The 6,897-nt window shown below is 46.7% G+C and overlaps 1 pseudogene across 1 annotated transcript; it reads left to right on the top strand.

Annotated features, from left to right (window-relative positions):
* The first annotated feature begins 247 nt into the window (after positions 1-247).
* LOC307208015 (elongin-B pseudogene) lies at positions 248-672 on the top strand (annotated as a pseudogene). Its single transcript has one exon. The product of its transcript is annotated as an elongin-B pseudogene (transcript).
* Positions 673-6,897: the final 6,225 nt, after the last annotated feature.

Raw genomic sequence — 6,897 nt, 5'->3', positions numbered from 1 at the left:
ACTGCACAGGTTGTTAATAATGGCAATAAAGTTGTTGTTTTTTAAACCCTTCAGACACCCCCTTTTGTTGCACTGATTTGCACTATCAGGGTGGTTTCACCCTATCCCATGTTCAATAATGTTTGTGCCTGCGAAGTATTCCCTATCTTCTTGTTGAAATTCTGTAATGGTTTTATACCTCAAATATTCTGGTTTGTTTTCCCCTTGCTTTTCTTTAACTATAGCCCATCTGGATGCAAGTTGGGATACTGGGGGTTCTGCTGCTACTTCCTCTCTGGGGGGTCTAGGCTTAGGTTCCAGCTGCAGAGATGGATGTCTTTCTAATGATCCTATGTCACAAGACGACCATCTTCACAGATGCCAAGTATGGTGGATGAGCTGAAAAGAATTGTTGAGGGGATTCTTAAGAGACGCCCCCCCCCCCCCGCCAGAAGAACAAAGACTACACCAGGATGCCCAGCTGTTGGATAACAGCAAAACCCTCGGAGACTGTGGCTTCACCAGCCAGACAGCATGACCTCAGACCCCAGCAACAGTTGCCTTGGCCTTCAGAGCCATGAAGATGCCTTTGAGTCCCTCCACATTGATCCCTTCTCCAGACCCCCAGAGCTCCCAGAAGTGATGAAGCCCCAGGACTCTGGCAGCAGCTCCAACAAGCAAGTGGTGCAGTGAGAGCTACTGGGCAATGGAGCGAGCTGCAAAATCCGTGGTGCCCCTTCCCCACCACCCACTCCCTTCCTCAACCCTCCAGTGTGGAGAGAGACATGGCACTGCCCCACCCCTCTAATCCAGGTCTCCCTTCTACTCTGCCCCTCTCTAAACAAGACACAGCTCCTTCCAAGCCTCTCCCCACTCATCAAACAGAGCAATGCTTTCATTTTTGGTTTTGGATAAAATAAAAGTTCAGCTGTTTAAAAAATAAAATAAAAATAAAAATAGCCCCTTTGGAGAGCAATAATGTGGCAGCATTAGGGAAGCATTGCAGAGCAACTGATAAGGCAGAATAAATCCACAACTAATGCACTATTGTTGTGTAAAGAGCATATGGCAGAGGCACACCCACTGCAACAAAACACCAGCTTGGAGGGTCCCTTGGACTAAACAAACTTTTGGATTCAAGGGAGGGCTCCAGGCTGAACAAACTTAGAATTCAGAGTCTGAACCCCAAAATCCCACAAGTATATATTTAAATAATGAGATTGTTCCTCCTTACAGTCACTGCAATTGTGATAAGAATTTAAAACAACAAGTCCAGCATTAGCAACCTCTACACTGATCCTGGAAGGTTCTGGCAGTCACACTGGCATGGGGCCATTTTAACAGGGAAGGCAAAACAGCAGAAGATTCAGCCATCACCATTGAGAGGGTATGTGTGAGAACTGCTTCTGGCACACCACAGGCTGGCCAAGTCTTGCATCAAGTAGCAGATCAGCCATGGGATTGTCCTGAGGAGGCGTTTTGCTTTCCTTGTGCCATATACCAGAGCTGCCTTTGGTCTTCCATGTCTGCTTCCACTGGGATACAGTTTGCTCTCCCTCCTTTATTTTCTCCAGGTCCAGAACCTCAGGAGGAAGGCCACAGAATGGTTAGCAAATGTCACCACCACACTGTGATTTGTCTGTTGCAACTCTTGTGGGCGCCTGTTGCAATTTAGGACCAAGCCCAGTGATGCTTTCCTGTTGGGCAAAGGATGCCCCTTCTATCATCCCATTCACCACCACCACCCAACTGATGCTGAGGTGGAATTATAGAATAGAATTGTAGAGCTGGAAGGAAAATCTGGAGGGTCATCTAGTCCAACCCCCTACAATGCTGGAATCTCAGCTAAAGCAGCCATGGCAGATGGCTATACAACTTCTGCTTAACAACCTCCAAGGAAGGAGAGTTCACTACCTTCTGAGGGATTCTGTTCCACTTGTAACTTGATTCTGTTGGTTCAAGGGAGAAAAGCTTGCTCTATCTTCCATGTGACAGTCCTTCCAATATTTGTAAACAGCTGTCATGTTTTCTCTCAGTCTCCTCTTATGCAGGTGCTGCAAGGGGCTTAGTGATGGGCCATGGGATGGTGTGGATTGGAAGCACAGGCAGGATCTGAACAGCAGACATGACTTTGCTTCCAGCATGTGGACATCATAGAGGTGGTTTGCAAAACGCGTCTCCTCCTCCCACATAAGGCATTGGCATGTTCAATGAGCCTAGGAAGAAGGGGGTGGTAAGCAGTGAAAGGAGGCCTTACTCCCTTGGAGTGGTGGTGGTTGGGAAATAATCAGTTCCAGTGTAAGAGCAGGATGCAGCGCAGAGTCTCTGCTCCACACCCAGAAGCAAGCCAGGAAAAGCTCTGTCTGGACAATAAAACCATCACCACAGACGACAATTAATTATTCATGTGTAGAACATATTGCTGATGTAATAAATCACTACTTGGTAGCAATGAGATTTTGTCTATTCAGATGCAAATGAAGCACACACACACACACACACACCCCTCCTCTCTCATGTATTCTCCCCAACATCTTCTCTTTTTCTCTTTTTTTAAAAAAATAATATTTATTAAAATTTTCAAGGGTTACAAAAAGCAAAAGTAAAAACAATAATACCAAACACTAGGACCTGGGGGCTAGTGCTTCAGTTTTATTTCTTACGCAGCTGGTTTAGACCAGTTAAAGTTAATCTAACAGCTTTATTTCGGCAATTAAAATTAGATGGTGAAGGGCACAGAGAGGGTCCTTTCTCCTGAAATACTGCCCCCACTTAGACTGTAACCATAAGTGAATGAGGTATAATAAAGGGCAGCTGAATGATCTAAAATCCAAAGCCCTCCTATACTTTCACCAATGGGATGGAGATTGGGGCAAAGACTCATCACTCATTTGTTAAAAATAGAAATCTGAAGAGGAGGCTTGATCCAAATACCTACCCAGTCTGGGAGCATATCAGGTGGCTGCTTTGTGGTGCTCCAGATCCAAGCTGCTTCCTGTTCCTCCCCAGCCCTCCCCTGGATCACTCTCCCCCCCCCAACAAAGTCCCTTTAGGGCCCTGGCCAGATTGTCATCAGCCTTTGTGGAGTGGGGGAAAGTGGAGATCCATTTGCCCACCCCACCTCTAGGAACAACCAGTGCCTTTCTTTCCCAATGCTGAGTGTAAGTGGTCTCCAGAACAACCATTGCTAACTCAATCTCTTTTGATATGGATGGCTGGTTTCCATGTCTCGTTTTATGGGAGCTAATTGCTAGGAAGTTGCTTCTTAAGCCATGTTGAATAGAAAACAATAGTACCGCTCCATTCTGCTTTGGTCAGACCCCACATGAGGTCCTGTGTCCAGTTCTGGGCACCCCAATTTGAGGAGGAGATTGGGAATCCAGAAGGTGTGAAGAGCAGAGGAGGGCAGCCAAGATGATGGTCTGGAAACCAAGCCTTATGAAGAACGGTGGAAGGAGTTGGCAATGTTTGCCTGGAGAAGAGAAGAAAGAGAGGTTAGATGAGAGCCACCTTCAACTACCTGAAGGGTTGTCACATGAAAGATGGAGAAGGCTGCTGCTCCAGAAGGGAATGCTGGATGGATTTTGATGAGCAGGAGAGGAGATTTTATTTAGTATTCATGCTTCCTCTTTCTTAAAAATATCTCTTTTAGCAGAGTGAAAAGCACCAGCCATGTGCAACTTATCTCTAGAAGCTATGAACATTACAGATATCCATTGTTCAGTTCAAAATGGAGATTGCTCTCTGAAGGGGAGCAAATAAACATCCTCTCCCATTGCAGGTAGGAAAAAGAGTGTGAAGTGGACAGAAAGAAGTAGATTTAGTTTCTATGGTTCCCTTTCCCACCACAAAAGTTTAGAGGATAATACATCATAGAGTCTCCTGACTATTATGAAATCTGTGATTTGGTTGCAGATCCTTCCACAGAGAGCACCCAAATCAATAGATTCAAATGACAAGGAGATTCCGCCTAAACTCTAGGAAGAACTTTCTTCCCAAAGAGCTGTTCAGCAGTGGAATGGACTCCTTTGGAAGGTGGTGAATTATCCTCTACAGGAGGTTTTCAAACAGAGGTTGGATGCTGTCAATGATTCTTTAACTATAAATCCTGCAGTAAAGGGGTTGGACTAGATGATCCTTGGAATTCCTTCTAACTCTGCAATTCTATTATTCTAATTTCATGAGGTGCCTCCTCAACTTTCTCAGCTCCCTATTCGTGAATCCTCTGCTCTCTGTGACCCACTAAGGTTAGTGCCCTGCAGATTTATTTATTTTATGATATTTATTTGGCAAGATTTATATCCTATTTTATTGAGAAAGACCTCTAAGTGGTTCAGATAAAATATTCATTGAACGGTCCCTAGAGGCCAAATCATTGAGCTGGAGTACTCAGAGTGACACAGACTCTGGGGCGTCCCTCTACATGCTAGGCTGCATTTTCCTTCTGCAGGATGAGGATTCTGCTAATGCCCAAACCTGCCCAACACTCAGCAAGGACAAGGGACAAGTCATGTGCCCCTTTGCAACCACCTGGTACCAGGTCTGATAAAGGCGGCATGAGGAAAGGGGGCTGCCAGCTGCAGCAAGGAAAAACCTCCTCTTGGGCTCTGCTCCTCTTGCTTTCTGGCATTTGCTTCCTCTCTCCCTTCCTCCCCATGAGCCTTCAGCAATTTCTAGGCCAGCTGTCCACAAACGTTAGCCTCATCTCACTCCCCTTTCCTTTTCCTCCCCCCTCCAACCTCTTTCACCACATCCTGGTCTGCTGCTGAGATCTTTCTTCGCCTTTGGAAAAACAGTGAGGAGGTGGCTGCCAACTGTGCCAGAGAGACACCAGCCAGTCTGCACCAGACCATAGCTCCTGGGCCTTGATCCATCAGCCACATATTTTTTTGTGGGGGGCAGTGTGCATGTTTGTGTGTAAGACAAATGACTTTTAAAAATGTAATTCTAGGCCTGATCCAGCCCCAGTGGTGTAATGTCTAACCCCAAGCAGATAAGAATATAGGAAGAGACCTTCTGGATCAGGCCCAACAGAGCTCATCTGGTCCAGCATCATGTTCTTGTGGTGGCCATCCAGATGCCTCTATGGAAGCCCACAAACAAGACCAGAGCACAACAACAATACTCTCCCCTCTTGCAGTTTCCCGAAGCTTGTGTACATAAGCATTAATGCTTGCAACCATGGAGGCAGAGCATAGTTACTATCACAGCTAGTAGCCATGGGTGTAATGCACAGATGGTTGGTGGCGGTGGCAGTCTTTCAGTAGGGATGTAACTGGTTCACCAGTTTCCACAGAGTCTTGCAAGTGATTCCTCTCTACCAAGACCTTATTACTTACTCAGATGGTAGCCTAGTTAGAGTAGAGTGATAGATCTGTCTGGAGTCGATCTCTTCTGCTGCCCAGTTGTTCTAGTCAAGGCTGCTGCAGAGGTAGAGTTACATGTCAAGATGGCCAAGGATGCCTGGAAGGGTTGAAACTTGGCCACCTGTTTCAAAAAGTTCATCCAGACTTCCTTTTGTGCCATGTTTGTACAATTTGTGTCTGAGCAATTCTCCTCCTCCTCCTCCTCCTCCTCCTCCTCCTCCTCCTTCTTCTTCTTCTTCCTCAGTAGCTTTCCCTGCGAAAACCCACTACCACTGAATCAGAAGAAATGGCACTCCAAGGAAAACCTGAATTGCTATTTGTTACAAGTCAGCATTAAAGAGCAGGTTTTCCAGGGGAAAGTGAGGGTGGGGGAGGACTCAGACACAGAGCTTTAAAGCACAGACCTGTGCCAATAGCATGGGGCAAAAGCTAAGTGTGGATGAGCCCAAGTCTCGGAGCTCATTCTTTCTGAGCAGGGAATCTGTCCCAGAGGCTTGAGGCTGATGAGTGACAGGGTGGGGGTTCTGGAAAGTGCTTTTAACAAAAGCAGAGGTCCTGAAATCCACTTAGCTGATCAGAACCATCTTGCTTTTTTGAAGCATCAGCATCACACTTCGTGCGCAGGAAAGGTGATGCTGCACAAAGAGGAGAAGGTAAATGTATTTGCAAGATGCATCAGCAGTTCCAGCCTATGGAAGAAGGCAGAAGGGGTGCAATTATTCTGCCCCACTTGGCACTCATCAGGTGCCTGGTGTCCCCAGATCACATCCAGATTTAGATAATACACTCAGTGGCACTCAGAAGAAGTTGGGTATCCACAGTGGCCTTGGCCAACAAGCCTGCCCCCCCCCCCGCATCATTTCTAGTTTCCTTGGGTGAGGACAGCAGTGTACCCAGGAAATTGTAGACCCTGGACTCAATTGACTCACAGCCCTCTCTCCTTTGAATTATCTCCTATATTATTATTCCAGCTGCAAAGCACAGAATTCTATCTAATCCATTGGTCCATTCGTCATCTGTAGCAATGACTGACCAGCATCTATAATAAGGAAGCCCCAGTGGGCCCAAGAATGCCCACATTGGGTGGGTGCTGATACAGACCCTGATACAGGTCCTGTTTCCCACCATCCTCCAATGCTCTGTGGGGGTGGGCGGTGGTATGGGGACCATCTGGGGCTGTGGACTCCAAATGTTGGCCCCAAGGTCCAGCCCTCACTACACCACTGTGTGGTACAACTGTGGCTAATTTCCCAGAGCTGCTGTAAGAGTAAAACTAATCTGGGCCTCTGATATTCTTTGGCACCACAATGTTGACAGCGCCATCAAACAGACTTATGAATAAATCAATGTGAAGGGCTCTGATCTGGCACCAACAGAGCCAGTTCAGACTGGGCTGCATCCGTTTCACAACAACTTCAAAGCCTCCAACAGAGCTTTGATTTGGCTTTTGTGAATTAAACACGCAAGTACCCCCCAGACAAATTGGGGAGGAGGAAGGGACAGAGCAGCAACTGCCACATGTGTCTTCCTGTGCGGAAAAGAAGGTCTAGAT

Source organism: Podarcis cretensis (assembly GCF_951804945.1).
Source record: "Podarcis cretensis genome assembly, chromosome: Z".
In the NCBI taxonomy this organism is placed as follows: Eukaryota; Metazoa; Chordata; class Lepidosauria; order Squamata; family Lacertidae; genus Podarcis; species Podarcis cretensis.
The sequence above is the reverse complement of the archived record's forward strand: the minus strand, read 5'-3'. Positions and strand labels throughout refer to the sequence as shown.